We start from the raw sequence: 20,607 nt of genomic DNA, 5'->3' as shown, positions 1-20,607 counted from the left end.
TCTAAGGGTATAAGGATTTGTTTTGCTTTATGATTTATAAAGATCTAACATCCATCGCAGCAGGGCAATGGGAGTGTAAGGCAGCTAGACACAGTGTGTCCACACTCAGGCATCCGAAAGAGAAGCATGTTGACACTTGGTGTGCTTTCCTTTATCTTCCCTTAAAAATATTGATTTTCACTGTTGATGAAAATTATTGAAGTAGGACTGAGTGGGAAATAACAAAGATTTGCTAAGACTGTGAATGAATCAATGCTTTGGGAACAACAGCAATATCACAGTTCTGCTTCGAAAACTGAAGTGAAATGCTGAATACGTCCTGTTTCTAACTGCACTGAACTGCCAATATTTCTACTGTGAAGGTTTGAACTCCTCTGTGTCTTTGCTGCCTTACTCTCAGAAGGGCCAACCTACACTTCAGCAGGAGTTTAGAATTTAGTTAATACAAGGACACCCAAGAGTGGTGGTTGTGGTCTGGGTCCCTCCTGCAAGGACTAAATGAACAGTATCTAAATCATAGAAGAAAGACCGATAATTGAATCTGAAGCCAAGGACATGTTGGCTTCACAAGCCGTGTTTCACTTGTAACTGACAGGACCCATATTTACTTAAACAAATCAGACAGTATCAAGCTATTGCTGTGGAATCAGAGCTATAACATAGGTGAAAACAAATGGACTTTGACAGGACACAGATGAATCTCCTCTTCCTGAACCAGACTCTGACAACAAACAGAGGTAAGACAATGAAGAGTGTCGGAGTCAAATGTCAGAGTAGATCAGAGCACAAAGCTATTTTGTTTTGTTTGAAATCCATGGAAATATGATGTGCGTTGACTTTTTGGTCATATATCCCATTCTGAACTCTTTGGCTTAGCTTCTTTTCCACCATACGCCTTAGAGCATTTTATAAAAAGCACTTTAAAATGCCTGTCAAGTCTACCGTCATCATTCTCAGTCCTTCGTCAAAGGTGAGTAATGAGTTTACATAAATGATTGAAGGAGAAACTCAGCATGCCATTATACCACATCTGTCAGACAACCACAGTATCGAGAAAAGACCCGTGTACCTGCTTCTCAGTCTGAGCCTGGATCTTTTATCCTCACGACAAAGCCCACCAGGGGTGTGACTGGCTGGAAATCTGCCGAACATTTTATGAATGTTGATCCAGAAGAAGTTCAGAGTGTTCAGAGTTCTGACTGAGAAACGTTTCTACTGACCACTTCAATCAGGAGGTATGGTAGCCCCTTGAGTTAAAAGGCAAACACCATCCATATCGTTTCTGGAGAAATCAGACGACAGATTGAAATATAACATGGACATACTGAATACGAGATTATTTGGGAGGAAAAGGACAGGACTCCCCTATTAAATGTAGGTGGGGACTGGGAAGATAATGCCAGCATCTGGCTGGTCCCTGTGATTTTGACTTGTGGGGAGCACCAGGAGCTGCATATGTACCACATTGTGAACAGATGTTTTCCTGTGGATTTTCAGAATAGGATTTTGAAAAGCTGTGGACCAGAGTGAAAGGACTGATGTAGTGTGAAATTAGAGTTGTAAGTGATTAACAAAATGGAAAGTTTCTGCCCTGTAACTGTTAAATGACCTTGCGAGAGTCTATATTCCATGGTCATATGCAAATATTAACAGCTTACAAGTAGTTAAGCATATCAGATAGACTTTCCATATAAAGCCATACAAATTCGATTTCACGCAGCACGTACAAGGTGGTCTAGCTTGTACTAATGCTGCTATTTACCATCCAACTATAGCTTCTTTCCTGTTTGAGAATCCGTCTCATGTGTCTGACTCTTGGAGAAAGGAGACTGAAGCCCTGTCTCCTGACGCTTGACTTAGATTGCAGTGACATTGGTCTGGAAGGCAAAAATGATTCTTTGTGGGATGAAAATTTGGCATCAGGAAATTCGCAGTGTGAAGGAATTTTAAGACCATCTAATCCTATTATTTATTCGCCGTTTAAGTCTATTTTATAGAAATACTGTTTAGCTAAATTATGTCAGGGGATTGGGCAATAACATACTAAGACCACAGTTCAGGGTATACTTGGAACACATTGCGAGAGAACATACATATCATGAATACCTTCAGGAAACTTGGGTAAGAGAAGACACAGGCTGATGCTCCTGTGGTTTCGATACTGGTTTTTGGAATGGTGCTATCAGGAAGTGGCATGTAGTTTTAAGAACTGAACCTAGTGAGATTTCCTTTGGTCTTCTCAAGAATGCCATTTAGAAGGAAATATGGGATCTCAGTTGTTCTTTGGATTCCTGTTTTCCAAATGGTCTCCCCTCCCACATGTGCTCTTGTGACGATATCAGCCATAAGTTTCCTTATCAGAGTCAAGTCCATGCTGGCTCCATGCCATGCAATCTACAGAATTGTGAGTAGGCAAAATCAACCTTCTTTGAAAAAGTAAGTTTGCCCAACTCAGATATTTTGTTACAGTATTGAAAAGCAGACAAATAGAAACATTTAAAGCAATAAAACATTAAAAAGCTCAGATAATAAAAAATGTTCTGAAAAAGTAAATTGAAGTATATTTAAACTAACTCTCCAAATGTGTTTGCAATCCCTACCACTGAAGTATTTACATACACCAGAGAAGACAGCAGCACAATTAATGCTATATAAGTATGTGGCTCGGCCTTGTTCTGTGAGAGGAAACTGTAGACCACAAAAGTGTATGGGGAAGGGAACCAGAAAATGCATGGTATTCCTTTACCATCCAGTAACCTTTGTGTAACAACAGTGCAGAAATATTAGTCCATGCACATGGAAACAGTTTATTGATTACCACTACATCTGTTATTCATGATCAGAGTAGATGCTCTATATTATAGCTGGTTGAATAAAAAAATAACATGATGAAACAAAAAGAAATACGTTCATTGTTTAAACAAGTCTAGAAAGCAAAAGCATTTCTATTTACTGATGAGAGAATTGGATCTTGAAAAGTGATTTGACTAAAAATACAGAGTAGTGGCAGACAGAATGAAGACTCTAGAGCAGGAATAGCCTCTGCGTCTATGATATGCGTTACCCAGTGATATAGGAAGAGGGTACAGAGAAGCAAGGCTTTCATAAAAGCATGACCTTGTATCCCTTGGCTTAACTTTTATTTGGAAATTATTTCTTGTAGCTTTAAAGCTAATGTCTGTAGACCATCAGTTTAAAGCTGGGGCCCTGCAGGATCTGATCATTTTGCCTACACCTTAACTCCTCTTCTATCTACCCATTCTCATAAGCTTCTCCTCGTGGAATTCTTCCCTGCCTCCATGGAATTTAGTTTGCCTTGTTGTCCCCATTCTGTGGTTACTCAGCATTGTATCCTAACACATACAACGATTTCCACCCTTCTTTGCTCTATTTATTAATGGGTGAGTTGGAGTTTGTATACCTCAGAAAAAGTTCAATCCTGTGACCCCCCACTTCCAGATTTCTACAAACCATGCCTATAGCTTATGATATCACTATATATTATGATATACATTATATATATATTATGATATCATTATGATATCAAGTTAATTCCTATATTCATCAATCTGCCACCAAGACATTTAGTGATTAGAAGGCTGTGTATTATGGGACTTTCCTATGGGTTCCCAACATAGCAAAAGGAGTGCTATAGAATGCTTCATGATAATATCTAATGAATGGATGCTGGATTCTGGGCTATTTGTGTAAGAAAGTCCAATTAAATAATGTCCTAACATTAAAAAGAAAATAACTGAAATGATACTTCTCATGGTAACTACATATATATTGCTCACATAAATCTTTAAGTGTTAATATTTATAAAATTTGAATTAATTTATATATTAAATCATACATCTACTATCATCATTTCAGCTTTGCAAGTGTTTTGTCTTTATTTTTATCACATTAAAATATTTCAAGGAATTTGTCAAGTCACACAACCAAGTGACAGATAGAGAACTAACCCTGAAAGATCTGGCATAACACAGCATTCACATTTCTTCTGACTGAAGAGTTGATTTGAAGATTAAATACAGTAATGCATAACATACTTCATGTTAAAGTGCTGCATGTGGCAAATTCTCAACATTTAGATTGTTAGAGAAGTTCAGATTTTTATTTATTATTTTCACTGAGAGGAGTAAAAACAGAGATTATTATTTAATAAATGCTTACTCTGTCTGGAACTCTATCAATGACTTTGTAATATTAACTCATCTCAATTTATATGCCATCCTAGGAAGGGGCCCTGGTTTGATTTTCTCTATTGGAAAATGGAGGCATGGGCTAGTAAGATGGCTCGGGAGTAAAGGTGATTGCTGCCAAGCCTGATGAATTTAGCACCTGGGCTCCTTAAGGCAGGAGGAGAAAATTGCTCTGAAATTTGCCCTCTAACCTCTCTAGTACACCATGGCATACTTGTGCTCATATAATTACATTCCCTCACATACTCACTAAATATATTCAAAATAGAGAAAAATGAAGGGCACTTAGGAACTCAGCACAACTGTAATTGCCTGCAGAGGATTTTTATAAGACTCAACCTATAAACATTCATTCTTCAGTGTGGTAGAGACTCATGGGACTGCTCCTCATGCAGAGGAATTAGTGCTGGTCAAGGGCTGCTAGGAGACATCATTGTGTTCAGTGATGTCAACACTGGGGTCTCACTAATGCTCAATACTTCATGCTCATACTTACCAGGACAAGGTTAAATCCACTGCATCATAAAGCAAAAGGGAAGGGAAGCAGATTGAGGACTTGGTGGATAGGGTTGTGATGCTGATAGGGACATGAAGAGGATACTAGAGTCATGGTGGGGCCAGGATTTATTATATACTTGTATGAAGTTGCACAACAATAAACTGATAAAAATAATGGAATTACAAATGTTAAATAAAACAGAAGAGAAAACAGAGGCAGGAGTGAAACTTTCCCAGGGCTCATTCTGGAATTGCATGGCTTACTCATACCAAGTAACCGCCTGTGTTTTACAAAGCTAAGCTAGTTAATTTTTGAAGAATTAGCCTGTTCTTTTCCTGCTTCTTAATGCTGTATTTTGTAGTGATGGACACCAGATGTGTACCGTTCTAAATTATTGGTCATCTTGCTTTTGACTTTCCTGTCACAATCTTTTTTTAAAAACCAAAGTTAGATTAAAAAGTAAGAAGCCTTAACATTTTTCTTCTATACAGCAATTTGTCTCGGGGCTAGAAGTCATGTAAGCATTGACTTTAAGAGGAAGCAACAGGGAAGTTGTGAGTCCTTGAGCTATATCCTGGGTAGTTCTTCATTAGTTTAGCTGGCCAGATATCCTGACTGAGGATTTATTTTATTTCTAGTGGAATCTTGCCCTTTCTTTCCCGATTCTATTTGCCTTCTCCACAAGTCCATTGGGTTGGGAATGTGCTTGTGAATGACATGACACTATCACTCACAAGATGCTGTGCTAATGGCATGCCAAAGGGAGCACAGCAAAGGTCAGGTTCCAAAGCTTGGGCTAAGTGCTTTACTCAACACCGAAGTGTAATATGCATGTTCCTGAATTGGCTTCTTCCATCACCATATATATAAGCATCAGTGGCTTCTGTTTTCCAACAAAGATTAATCCTAATTTAAACCTAATTTGGTTGGTTGTGTGACTAAACGGCAAAGCTGAGTTGTTGATATTCACAAAGAAAACAAGAGTACTAAATGCTGTGCCATCTTTAGAGGACTAGCGACAAATAGTGCCTTCCTGAATTTATGAACCTTCTTGGATATTTTTGAGAAAAGCAAATGCTAAATCAAATGCTAAATAATAAGCTGGAAATAGACTGAGTGTGTAGTTAGTCCCACACAAGAATTTCTTATTTGCTAATCATAGTGCAGGGTAGGGAATTTCTGAATTTTGTCATTCTTTATCTACTCAAAACAAAGCAAAGATTTTAAAAATTATTTTTTCAGGCAATTATTATGAAACATACTGTGTGAATAATTTATAAATACTATAAAAAATTTAGGGTCCTACTCTTCAGTTCAATGACAATGGCTTCTTGCTTCTTCTTTATATGGTGGGAAAGGCCAAAGTTTCTGCTTTTTTTGTTGTTGTTGTAGTTTGTTTGATTTGTCTTAAATATAGGTTTAAATAGAGGTGGTAATTACATTCATGCATATATGATATCATCCGCTTCCACAAAGGCCACATCTTAATACCAACTTCTTAAAAATTAAAAATTATGTTTTAAAAAATTAACTGTTTTGTGCAGAGATAGACATATTTAGGTAATAAAAATTATAACATTTATTCCAAATAATGATAGATCTTTTTATCTATCTATCTATCTATCTATCTATCTATCTATCTATCTATCATCTATCTATCTATCATCTATCTATATATTTATCTATCTACTTATATGAAACACTATATTTAAATGCTCAAATACACCTTTGTACACATATATGGTAGTATGATACCTAAGCACATAGATGTTTGTATCCTTGACTAAGTTGTTGGCACTTATTCCATGCTTATTAGAAGGAGTTAGTACTGTTATATTAAGATGAGAATGATGAAATAGATAATATCCTTGAATTAACAGTATAGGTTTTTGATGTGGAATTCCTCTCTGTATGCTGTGAATACTACTGGTTAATAGAGAAACTGGTTTGGCCTGATAAGGTAGAACAGAGCTAAACCGGGAAAACTAAATTGAATACTGTGAAAAAAGGAGGCAGAGTCAGGGAGATGCCATGGAGCCGCCACCAGAGACAGACATGCTGAAACCTTGCCAGTAGGCCAAAAGCATTGTGGTAAAATATAAAATAATGGAGATGGAATATACACAGAAAGTCTGGATTATGAATACTGTTGTGTTTTCTTTGCGATTTTGGGCTACAGAGAGACATTTGATTCTGGAGACTGCTAAGCTAAGTAGCCAACACATATACATTAAAGGTATTTTGTTTTCAAAATACAGATCTAAGGATATGCTACTTTGGAAAAAGAGGTTCTTTGTTTCCACAGAAGATGCAAACCTGTGGAGTCCTTCCATATTAATGTGGTTTGATGGACAAAGACCCCCTGAAAAGTTGTTATGAACACCCCTAAAATATTACTTCACCCAATAAAAAGCAGCAAGCAGTTTGACAAGAACTACATCCATATACAGTTAAGTATAAAATAATGGAGATGGGTTAATTCTAGTTGTAAGAGCCAGCTAACAATTTGCTTAAGTAATTGGCCAAACAATGATTTAATTAATACAGTTTCTCTGTGGTTATTTCCTGAGTTTGGGCAGCCGGGAAATGAACAGTGGCCTCCTTACTAGAGATATTCACAAACAGTTCTCAAGCAGAAATGCATAAACTGAACAAAAATATTAAAGGTATTTGCTAAATTCCTCTGTAGCAAGTGTCCTGTGTTTAAAAACAAGGTTCCCCCTATTGACCATTCTAATCTTTGGTGTTAAAATTCCCCACTAAACTGGCATGAAGCTTCTCTTAATGTTATGCACAGAATTTTAGGCATTTACCTTTCCCTATGAATTAGAATAACTGATTTTTATTCTTCTGTTGCTCTCACAGATCTGAATATAGAAAAACAATTATGAAATTTTAACATTCCTGATAATCTTACTCAAAGCTTGCCACTCGGCAGTTCGTCTCAGTGGTGGCAAACTGAGAGTCCAGTGCCAGGATTCTTCACCGGTTTGTAAGCTCATATGTCACTAAACTTGTGTGGGACAGCCTTGGTTTCATAAAATGGAAAAGAAAGTAAAATATCCACCTGAAGAAAAAAATTTGATTTTCATATGATGTAATGAAAGGTAATATTCTCAGGTGTAGTATAAAAGGCTCATGATATTAGGACGAATGTAGATTAATTTAATTGAATATATAAATTTTAATCAGCAAATATTTATGAGGTTTATGCATGTAGCAAAACCTGAAAACAAACACGTCAAGGGAAATTATACTTACTCTAAATGAAATGGAAATGTGTAGAAAATAAAATTATTTTGCTCATGGATCTTTTAATCACTTATCACATTACTACAAGGAAGTATTTTGTCTGTGGGGATGTACTACTGTGCCAGTGAGGTCTTGGCTGAAAGAACATGACAGATTTAGATTATGAATTTGGGGACAATTTGCACACAAGGTATTTGTTTACTTAAAAAAAAAACAAGTAAAAAAAGAGCAGGGTTACAGGAATACTGAATCAGAAGGGTTTGTACCACTTTAAAATAGGCAGGTAGGCAGGTAGCAACTGGACCCTGGAAAGAGTTGAGGGTTCATGGAATGTTGTGTGATCCTCAGTCAGCAAGGGAGGACGGTAACCATGGTGACATAACCTTAGCATCTTCCCCTTCTGTTACCTCTTGCCAATGCCATCCTTTAGCTGAGGAGAAACAAATGTCCAATGACAAAGGGAAAGTATATATGCCAATTTCTTGGCACCATGATAAAGCAGAGAGAGGAGACTTTGTATTCAGGCATATGAACGTTAACATGGACAGAAGGGAAGGCGCAGAAACAAAAAAATAAATAATGAACCGTGATTCACTGGAATATATATGAAGTTCAGTGTGTTGTAAAATGTTGCAAGGATACAGATGAAGATAATTTAAGCATACATTTAACAAGCTTATTTTCTGCACTTAGTTCATGGATTCAGGTTCTTGAGGCCATTTTTGCTATTTCATTTTGAAATGTTTAACAGCCCCATTTTACAGTAAAATATTCTGCTTCTGGGACTTACGATCACTTATAATATAAACATATAATATGCTGTATTATAAACATTTATTTTAATTAATTCATTTTATAGTATACTAAAATTATAAAATATACAATGTGGTAATCTTTTGTTTGTGCTCTGATAAATAAGGCATGCCTGAAGATTAGAGGGAGGAGCTATCTGCTAGTTAACTATAGAGGTCTGGAAGTCTGTGAGACAGAGAGTAAGTGATATGGCTGGGCAGAGAGAGAGAAATATAAGGCAGGAAGTAACAGGAACTCAGCCCTTTTATGTCTAAGATGTTAGCAAGGTAAGAGTTGACTGTAGCTTGCTCCTTTGCCTCTCTGATCTTTCAGAATTTACCCCAATATCTGACTACAGATATTTATTATTAAGACCAATTAGAATTTGCCCATCAACAGAAATTAATATAATAAATACTACTGAGATTCCGAGATAAACCTGTCTTATCAACATGATTGATTTTCTTGTGTGTCACTCTAAAAGCCATTTGATGGAAGTAAATACCCAATGTGACAGTCATAAGTGGAAGAGCATTTGGGAAGGATCCTTCACGAGTGTTCCAAATTCATGCATGGGATCAATTCTCTCAACAAGAAGCGCTGAGAAGCCCCTTGAGGTCTTTCACCTTGTTTAATCAGAGAGAGACAGGAATTACAGAACATGAAGTTTGCCAGCCTCTTTGTTTTGAACTTCCCAGCTCCAGAAGAGTGAGTGATGTGTACTCCAGTTACAAATAAACAATCTAGTGTAGTGACCCACACAGAGCAAGACATCCTACTGTTTGTTCTTGTTTATGGTGCTGGCGGTTGAAAGAAAATGTTCACAAATGCCAGGCAAGCATTCGGCATTCTCCACCATGTCATGACATCAGCCTGACTGTGTAGTGTTTGCGACACTGCTTACTCTTTCTCGTACTCAAGGGAAACCCTTTATACAGTAATTGAACTAAACATTCATCTCTGAGATTCAACCTCTATAACTCTCTATTCACATCATACAAATATCTGACTTTGGAAACTGAATTTAAAGGAAATTCATGCTTGAGTAAATATGATTGACTTAACTCAGATGGTTTAATGCAAGATGTAGATAGTGAACAGTGAAACTCTTCTAGCTAGCACCCGGAATAGAGGCTTAGTGACTTTAAGGGATCAAAACTTCCTACTAAATACTTCATGCAGAAAATTTCTCAGGGTAATGAGCACAGTCAAGAATCATTGCAGACCTCCATTCCAACAACCTGCTTCAATTAGCAATAGCTGGCGTGTGTTTGCCTGCACTGCTCTCCTCAGGCCACCTCTCAATCCATGTAGAAGACAATTGGAATTAAGTCTGCAATTAAATTTTTACAAGAGAATGCATCAGGTGCTTTGGTAAAATTAACATGTATATCGTTAACAGAACCCCAATTATGCTATCCCCTAACAGAAGGTTAGTCTATCCCACAAGGCTCTTTTCTAATTTTTCGTGGACTTGCTTTTTCCTTTGTTCTGAACACTTTGGTTCACTACTCCTAAGTTGTAGGCACTTAGACACGTGCTCTCCCTTCCTTTATATCACTGATTCTTAGGGCAGTTCAGCAAGGAAAAAGGGATCTTGCTACTTCTCCATGAACATCCAACGTCTTTCCTTTATACACGCTGACTGATCTGTCCAGAGACACCATTCTCAGCAGGATCTTCAGGGGATCATATCCCCATTCTCCTTAGAAAATTCATGTAATATTTAGAGCCATGGTTCTCAGTCTATGGGTTGTGACTTGTCTGGGGTTCTAACAGTCATTTCGCAGGGGTCACTTAAGACTATTGGAAAACATTACATTTCCTAACAGTAGCAAAGTTATAGTTATGAATTAGGAACAAAAATATTATGGTTGAGGAGGTCACCACATCATGAGAAACTGCATGAAAGGGTTACAGGTTGAGAACCCCTGAGCTAGAAGATGGGCAGAATGGTATACCACTCAAGATAGTGAAACTAACAACTGTCGCACTTGGTTACCGGGCAGAGTGAGACACTGAGATCTTATTGAGAAAAACGCCACAACATTTGGACATAGACAAAGATCAAGAGGAAATTGAGCTGAAAAGCCTCTCCTTGTTGGCTACTGTTCATATTGCCTAGGAAGTTCTGCTGAGTGCTGAGTACATAACCTCTCAATGATCTCGCCCATCTGCAGACCATGCTTGCTGCAATACCTAACTGTCAGACAAGAATGGTAATTGAGTGACATGATTATTTACAGATTATCATTAGGGTTGGATTGGGGCATAGAGGGAGCATCCAAAATCCTGTGACTGGGCCCAAGTTGCCACATGACACCATTGCTTCTTTGCCCAAACATGTAAAACTGCCTTCTAAATGCTTATGCTCATACCATAGACTAGTGCAGGCCCCAGTCATGGACAATAAAGTTCCCTTTTGTAAGAGGGTGACAGTTAATGCCAAAACAAATATCTGCTCGAAATACTGAGAAAAAGTGAACAAGTCACAGTAGAGTAAATGGGACATCTAGCCAGTTATGGCAAAGCCCAGGGAACATCACAGAAGAGTGGGTGAAAAGAATTTAAGATCCAGAGGCTTGAGATGAACACTAGGGAATGCTTCCTACCAAAACCGACATTGCTGTTGTAGCCATGAGCACACAGCAGCTGTAGGTACCTACCCAGTTTGAGCTTCTCAAATTCATCCATGGGTGGAGAGATTTTTTTTTTTCTAAATGACTTTAAGTCTTTTGATGTAATTTACTGTCACTATTTAAGTTTATTAATTTATGTCTTTATAGAAGCTAACATTTCCTCTCCATGTAGCTTTGTGCAGCAAGTTCCAGAGGGTGTTAGAGATCATGGGATAAGATTAGCTGATGGTTTATTTACCCCTCTCCCAAAAGATGTGCTTGTTATGACAAAGAGTAAATTATCTCAATCAGCACCAAGTGTTGGAACCCCTCAGGCTGGCTTTAGATTTCTGTGTCCAAACAGCATTCATATGTATCATGTGACTAAACAGAATAAGTATCCTCACAGTCAAGTTTCATCCCTTAATAGTTAAAACAGATCTTGACAAGGTTATTTGAACTTTAGATATTCCTACCATTCCAGGACCTCAGTTCAGGCAATGTGAGATCAAAGTAACTGGTTTATGGTAGGTTCTTTACCCTACCCAGTTTTCATTTGTAGCTTGCTTTAAGACTATATCCTGGATGCAGTTATCTAACAAGAAATGCTGACTGGTAAGAGGTAAGGTTGAGCCAATCTAAACTGTGACAATGTGCATAATCATTAGGTTTAGAAATTCCCTAAATCATCTAAGACTAGCCAAAGAGTGGGACTTTCATAAATAATGATACATGGCCTTTAACAGTCTTGGCCAAATCTATTATTTATATTGGGATTTTCCTATGTCTAGGTACTGGCAGTATAGACAAACATGATTCCATATCTTTTTGCCAAAGATTTCCATATCTTTGTTGACTAAAAGCTGTAGTGGCATTTCATTTTTATTTTAATAAATAAAGCTCCCCTGAAGATCAGAGAGTAAAATAGCCCTATTGATCAGTGTTATAAACCAGGCAGTCATAACACACACCTGAAATCCCAGTACCACACTAGTTGCAATAGATACTGGGTAGTGCATGCCTTTAATCCCGGTGGTACAGGACTTTAATTCCAGACCTAGAGAGGTTTTAAGATGGGGGGGAGACAGTTCTCAGACACAGTTTCATTCTGGGATTCTTGGAGGCACCATCGCCATTTAGAGCTGAGGTCAAAATAAGAGACAGTTTTGCTCTCTTTTTTGAAAGGCTGCTTTGCTTTTCAGATATTCAGGTTGAACTCCAATTTTTACCTCTGAGTTTTTCTTAACTGTTCTTCCAACTGCAATGCTTGGTGAGGGCATTTTCTGAGTGGCACTGTCTCCCCGGGTTTCTCTCAGCAAAGAATGAGCCCCCACCCTCAGACATATTAACATATTCAAAGGAGCAGGGCCTTCTCTGTCAGGGCAAAGAAGTTGGATCTTTACTCTGCCTTAATACCCTTTGAATGGTTTTCTAATTTGTAAAGTTCTATTTTTGGCTTAAAAAAATAGAATTCCCTACATTGTTTTTCCCCCTACAAATGTGGTAGCATTTAGATATCAACATCTTATTCCTTCTGACTGCTAAGTGCCTGTCAGTCTCCTTGATTTAAGCAAACATCTGGCTTATCTTTAGGTTGATTTATCAGATCGCTTCCTAACCAGATGTGTGGCAACCAGCTGGCAGATCCCATCAGTCTGACAGAGCTCTTCCATCTAAGCCTGTCAGTTCAGGTGCCTTTAGGATTACAAACGCTGAGCCTGATCAAGCTTGAGAATCTCAGGGTGTGGTCAGACCTACTGAAGTCATTATACATCTGAGAAGTGTTAAAGCTCTTACATTTTTCTTACATGTGGATCCATTTTCATTCATTAAGAAATGAGCCTGTGAAAAAAGCTAAATGAATTGTTTCTGAAGTCAGCAACACCTGAGTACTAGTGCTAAACTTCTGACCTTGGCCACGTCCATTGGACTCTCTGAAGTTGGGTTTGTCCCCTATAAAATATAGTTTTAAAAATATTGTTTCGAGAATTGTGCAATCAGCTTTATAAAGCACCTTATATTGTATTATACAGATAGCAATCCCCTAACAAATTACATATACTTTAATTATTTACTTTTATAATTTATTTATTATGCACATCTCTGCATGCGATGGATGCAGGAGAGGGCGTTGGATTTTCTGGAGCTGGATGGACAGGTGGATTTGAAGTAGATGATATGGATGCTGGGATGAATTTGGCCTCTCTGGAAGAATAGCAAGGTTCTTTACTGCTGAGCCATTGTTCCAGTCCAGCCATTTTTTTATGCCAAGCATTCACTTTAACAAGCTTTCAAGGCAACAATGCCCTCGGCTTGCAATAGGGATCGATATAACCTATAGATGTGCTTTTGAATAAAGAGACAATTTTATCCTCAAGGATTTCAGTTATTTTTAAAGAAAATAAGAAAGATAAGCTTTCTCATTCATTTGTTTCTTCCTTAATAATTCTTTTGTACATGTTCATATATGTGGTATGCACACACTTGCACTCACACTTTTGTACGTGTATGAACATACCTATATAGGAGTATACATGCTTGTGGGGGGGGTCAGAGGTTAACTTCAGCTGTCTCTCTGCATTAATCTCTACTTTGTGCATTGAGGGAGAGTATGTTGCTAAACACAAAAACTAAATAATTCTGGCTTGTCAAGCTAGCCAGCATCCTCTGGGGTCCCCTGTTTCAGCCTTCCCTCTGAAACAATGGAACTGCAAGTAAGTACCACCTCCTCTGTCATCTCAGGTTTTATGTGCGTTCTTGGAATCCAGGCTCTTCTAATTAGGATTGCAAGTGTTTTATCCATTGAGCCATCCGGCAAACCAAGATGAGATTTCTCAAGGAATTTATAGTGTAACAAGCTGATGGTAAGTCATGTCAGAGTTACACCAAAGGTTGAAGATCACATAAGATAGTAAACAATTAGACATGGAAGTGTCCATTAAATAAAATGCATGATACACAGGCCATACTACTCCATGCAATCTGATTAAATCATCTCTAGAGATTGGAAGGGAACCTCATACTCATCCCTCACAAGGCTTAAGAGAGACCATTGTCATGCACACACTCGCCATTCACTAACATGGCTTCTCTCATGATACAGATCGCCAAGAATTCTGCTGATGGCTTTGTGAGAAACTCCAGATGTTTGCAAGGATTCATCTCCCATACTCTGTCATATTTAATTCTGGTCACGAACCTGACACAAACCCAGAGTCATCTGGGCAGAAGGAACGTGAGCTGAGGCTCTTCCGCTATTCTCTCAGATTGGCCAGGGACCATGGCTCTGGGAATGTTTTATTGAATGTTCCTTGATACAGGAGGGCCCAGCCCACTGTGGGCAGTACTATCCTCAGGCAAGTGGGGCTAGGCTGATTAAGAAAAGTAGCTGAGCAATCCAGACAGGGCGTGCTAATAGGTAACATTCCCCTGTGACCTCTGCTTCAGTTCTAGCCTTCAGGTTCCTAGTTCTAGCTCCTTCTCTGGCTTCCTTAATGACAGAATGTAACTTGTACGCCAAATGAACTCTTTCCTCCCAAAGTTGCTTTCCTTCATTGTGTTTGTCTCAGCACCAGATACCATACTAAAACATCACTTTTTCCCCATAAAAAGAAATCTAATGTCATTCACTTTGTGACTTTCAAAGTTTTCCACTTAACTATGGAATTCAGGATCCAGCACCCATCAAAGCTTTTAAATTTTTCTCTTTCAGATGCTCTGGAATGGAATGGAATGCCTGAAGGCTATCTTTATTGTTTTTATTTCTTTGCTTGTTTGATCTGAGACAAAATTCTCAGTATTTAGCTTTGACTAGACTGGAACTTTCTATGTAGATCAGGCTGACATTGAATTCATAAAAGATATGCCTGCTTATGCCTCCAGAGTTTTGGGATTAAGAGCAGGCACCAACATGTCCAGAACATCATTTTTCCTTTTATAAAAAACTTCCTCAGCCTCGATGACCATACTTCCCATATGGTATTCTTCAATGGATTGTCTGGTTCTCACACTGACTTCTTGCTACCGGAGTGGGAGCTGGGCTTTCTTTTTCCTTATCCCTTATCTCTTCCTTCTTTGTCACCCCATCCTGTCCCCTGCCCAATGCTTGCTAAAGACAGCTTCCGCTTATTATGAGAACTGACTTCGTACGTTTCTTTTAGCTCTGTGCTTGGAAGTGATCTGGTTAGAACTTAGACATTCTATTGGGAAACATAGGTCACAAAAGGAGCAAATACTGCACATTAGAATTCTTTAATTTCTTAGAACCTGCTATGGCACACTTGTTAAAATAATACTTTGCAGGATGGTGAATCTTCCCCGTCAACTGGGTTCAGAATCACCTAGGAGATTGTCGAGGAATACCTGTGTGTGGGTCAGGAGAGGCTTTCCAGAGAGGAATAAATGAACGAGGCTACACCACCCTCTGGGGGAGGATGTGGGAAGAATAAAAGAGAAAGCGGAGAAAGCCAGCAGGGCACACGCTTTCTCATCTCTGTGCTTCCTGCCCACACATGACATGAATTGTTCTTTGTTTTGACTTCAGAAGCCTCAGAATCAGTAAGAAAAATACAAATTTCTCCCTTTAACTTGTTTTCATGTATTTTGAGCACAGTCCTACAAACGTAGCTAATAATGAAATGTTTACTCTCTGAAAAGCATTCCGTTGTCTGACAGTTTTCTCTAAGGAAGAGGGAGGAATCTGAGATTCAAAATGTAAATAAAACTCAAAGACCCATAGGTCCCTAAAAGCTGAATCCTACAAGATTTGCAAAGCCCCCTCTAATGTTATATAGGTAGTGAACATCTCCTGGAGAAGGTGTACTCTGTCACAGGCTGAGATGTCTGCAGAAGAGTTGCCAACCTGTGAAGGTCCCTGAAAGTTCTGATAAGAGCTCCAGGGACAGAGCTCTTGAGAGTTGTCACCTATGCTGGGACTGGCTTTTCAGTGATACAGTGACTTAGAGTTGGTCATGCTTCTATAAGTAATGGACAAACTCATCAGTTTTCCAAGTTAAAGTTCACCAGGAATGTGAGTTTGGTCCGTTGGTGGTTCCCTATGTGGGGTGAGTAGTCAGTCATCTTTTCAAATGTCCCTGAAATAGACACTTAACATATCTATTATGCATCCTTCCCAACTGCATTTCTGGCTCATTGTTAGTCTTCAATATTACTCTGAGTGTTGGGATAATGTATATAAATGTACATAGATAATATTCCTGAAATTCTGACAGTTCGTTTCTATGACTATAATTCTCTCTTCAAATGATTTTCTCCTCTATGTGACTATAGCCACACTGTACCTAAATCTTCATAAATATTATTTTCTGTAAATGCAATACTCCTAAAGCATCCCATCTTTTGACCACCACATCTTAATTTTTATCTTAATTCCCCTACTGTTTTTTTTTTCTTGTCTACAAGCCTTTGAGCTCACAGGACGTTCTCTGTCTTTAGCTACAGACTTTTCTTCTCTTGCTTCTTTGAAGGCCTGTGTTTACTCTTTACATAACATGAGCAGCACTGTCAACAGGTTAATCACTTCTGTGCATACAAGCTTCATATCCTGACCTCTCTCAACAACTTCACTTGGTGAGACCTTGGCTTAAACTCGTACTTGTATTCAGCGGTTGACTATGGATACAGGGACATCATGTAGGATGGATTCATCTGCGCATATATTATACAGCTAAAGACTCCAGGCTAGCCCTGATGATTATCTGAACTCATACATCCATGTGGCACTCATTCTTACATTTCTCTAGCAACCCATCATAACAATTCCCTTTGTATACTAAGATATTCTCACTGACGAATGTCTTTCTTTCATAGCCAAACAAGCAAGCATGCACACGGCCATGAACAATCCACCTTCCAGCTTACTGCTTGCCTAAATTCTCTATATAAATCATCTACATGTTTCTCCTATTTGAATGATGCCCATTGGGCTTTTATCCCTACTACATGATTGGAACTGCTTCAGTAAGACCACTCAAGACACGTTTGTTGACAAATCCGATGGCTGAAGAATTCTGCTAATGTTCCAGAAGGCTGAAAGACAGCCTCTTTCATAATTAACCGACTTCGTCTCATGCACATTCTCATGTTTGCTCCTGCCCAGTCCTTCTCCCTGACTCCGTAGGACTACAGACCAAGGTAGAGCTGAGTCACTGTTCTTCTGTATCTGGCTGACCTTGCTTGCTTGTTCTCCTTGATTCTGCACAAGTCTTGAAAGATTATTACACAGCAATGATAGACTATTTTATAGTTTTCACCCACAACGCTTTCTAAAACTCTGAACTCATATCTAACTCACAAGTGAAGGCGAGCTCTTGGCTATGGGACAACCATTTGGATCTCACATGCTGTGAAGTGAATGCCTGCTCTTAGGGAGCCTTCTCAGGATTAAATGAAAATCAGTGTTATCCTTGTTCTTCTATTTCAGTCCCATTCTATCTTCCATCCATCATGCAATGCTTCATCCTCAAAAGACAACCAGAACCTGATTGCTTGTCTTATTCCTATCAAACCAACTCTCATTTCTCAGTAGGAATACTACAATACCTCTCATTTCATTTACTGATTCTGTCCCAGTCTATGTAGCTCATGATCTCTTTTGGATCCAGAATTTTTCTGTTCAAACTTTTGAGCCCTCTCTTTTGCTTCCCAAGGCACAGAGAAAAGACACTGTGCTCTGAACTTGAAGTTCTCATAAAAATCACATAAGATATATGCTTATTATCCATTATCAGCTCACTATTAACAAGCTCAGAGCTCATGTGGATCCCATTTTCTTCTGGAACCTATCTTTAGAGCATGGTTCTTTCCAAGTTCACTATGCTACATTCCCCAAGTCACTAGCCAAAGGGGTTGACACAAATGACCCTCCTGACAGCTATGACTCAATCCTGCTCCGACCCTGCTTCAGAAAACTGCATGGTCCCTGCTCTGCTCCTCTCTGATTTTGTTATAACCAGCACACATAGCGCTCTAGTATCTCTAGCATCCTAGACGATCTGTGCTTCCTGCCTATTGTCTGTGTTTCCTCACCACTTTCTCATGGGTAAGAGAACAGGAGGTTGTGCCCTCTTTCCAGTTTTATTTGTTGTATTACAAATATTACGAAAAGGGGTTTGCTATATGATAGGCCCTCCAAAGTACTTCCTGAATTAATAAATAAACCTCAGAAGAAAGTTGCAAAAACTTCCAGAAAACATTTATAGAATGTTGTCTTTCTCTTTTAATTCCAACATTATCTTCTGTCCTTCAGTTACCTTATTAGACATTCCTCTGCTTGGACTTAGAGCACAAAAAAATCATGTTTAGAGCTATAGATAAGTTTTCTATGTTTTTGTCTATCCAAGTTGGTATAGTCAAATTTTCTGCGTCTCAGAAATTATTTTCAGGATACAATTGTTTTAAACTTAAAACAGCTGTTTTAATGTAAATTGATTTAAATTTTATCAATATAACTATCTGTCTGTATGTCTATCTATCTATTTACCTATCTATCTATTTATATATCTATCTTTCCAATTACACACTATGGAGGCTCTTCAGCTAAAATTTCGCATAAACTATCCAGAAAGTTTCATCTATGAATGAGGCTAATTGTGTTGCCGATTAGCACTTCTAGGATAAAGTGGAATCAGTGCTGTCATTTGCATATCAGTGAATAAGTAGATCATGAATGAAGTAATTAATCAGTACATATGAATGAATGAGATCCTACTCATAAATATTTATCAAAATTTCACTGGAAAAATAAGTAAAATTTAACTATAATTCATATTAAAATTATTTTGACTTTCACTTTGAAAAAAGTAAAACCTCTTAAGTATAGATTGTTCTCTTATATTTTTTATTCTTAGGTAACATGAATATATACATATATATATATACTATTAGACTGCAATACATTCTAAAGAATGAAAAAATTATTCAGAATAAAAAAGACACACAGTTAGGTATGTGTTGAAAGCTTATGGGTGTATGTCGTACAACTGCATCCATACAGATTTATCCACAGGATAGCTGTGACTGGGGGCAGAGGAATGAGATACAGTCTCTGTGTTATTCTTAATCTAATCAGTGCTTTTTTTTATTTAGCTCAGATGATTTTCTCTCTCTTCTCTTTAATGCATGTCATAAAAGGTGAATTCTATAGCACTTTAGAAAATTGAAGTACATGACATTGACTAGCAGAGAGACAAAAGGCCTTGCTTAAAGCATTCATGATCCCACTCCCATTAGTCAAGTCAAGTAGACCTTGACACTATTGACTCAAAGTACTTAATAATCACAGAAGGTGAAACTAGACTACCCCCCACTGTTGGATCCATCAGATTTATTAGATATGCCTATATCAGAGGTCAACACCTGAACTGTGCATGATTGACTTTTGGAGTATTCTTGATGGATTTAAGTCAAGCAATGTTTCATTCACTTCTATTTCTAATTTGCTTCCCCTGTGCACATTTTTGCTTATACTTAGATCTTTCTATAATGAAGTCAAGGGCTACTAAAAGACAACAATATATACCTACCAGACTGTCATAAAAATGACAAGAAGCAGAGTTTGTCACACTAATAACCTTGGGTAGGCTCATCATTTGAAAGACCAAGAGAGTCCCTATACTTAAGAAGCTCAAATCAGAACAGAAAGGTGCTCTGCTTTTGGTCCCTCATTTTAACATGCACGATAAGCCAATGATAGGTGGAGATGGTGACACAGTCTGAGCAGACAGAGGCTGAAGCAGGAAGGCAATGAACTCAAGTATGGGAAAGTTACACAATGAGTTGAGTTACTTCACAACTTTTTCTTTAAGTGGTAAAACTGCACAGAGTGGAGAAAAGAATAAGAGGAGGAAGACAATAAAGAGGAGGAGGAGGAGGAGAAAGATGAGAAACAGACAGAGATGTCAGAGAAATATATATGGGGAACAAGTAAGACATGAAGTATGTCAATTTAGGAGACATTTGTTTTACAGATATATAAAGCATATACTAGATTTTTAAAACACTGCTTATATGTGCATGTTGAAACTCTTGACAACTTATACTTAACCACAGAAGACTTAAAAATTCGGTATCTCACCAGTTTGACTTGATGAGAAGAGAAGAGTTGAAGGAAAGAGTGAATTTTCTACCAGATAAACTCACTTAGAATCTGTGTAACACTTTACCTGTGTGTGATCATCTACAAGTGACTGCCCAGCTTTAAAAATCGTATTCTCCTTCC

The sequence above is a fragment of the Alexandromys fortis genome, unplaced genomic scaffold (genome assembly GCF_014885135.2).
Source record: "Alexandromys fortis isolate MF-2015 unplaced genomic scaffold, M_Fortis_MF-2015_v1.1 scaffold_77, whole genome shotgun sequence".
Taxonomy (NCBI): Eukaryota; Metazoa; Chordata; class Mammalia; order Rodentia; family Cricetidae; genus Alexandromys; species Alexandromys fortis.
Note: the sequence above shows the minus strand (reverse complement) of the source record.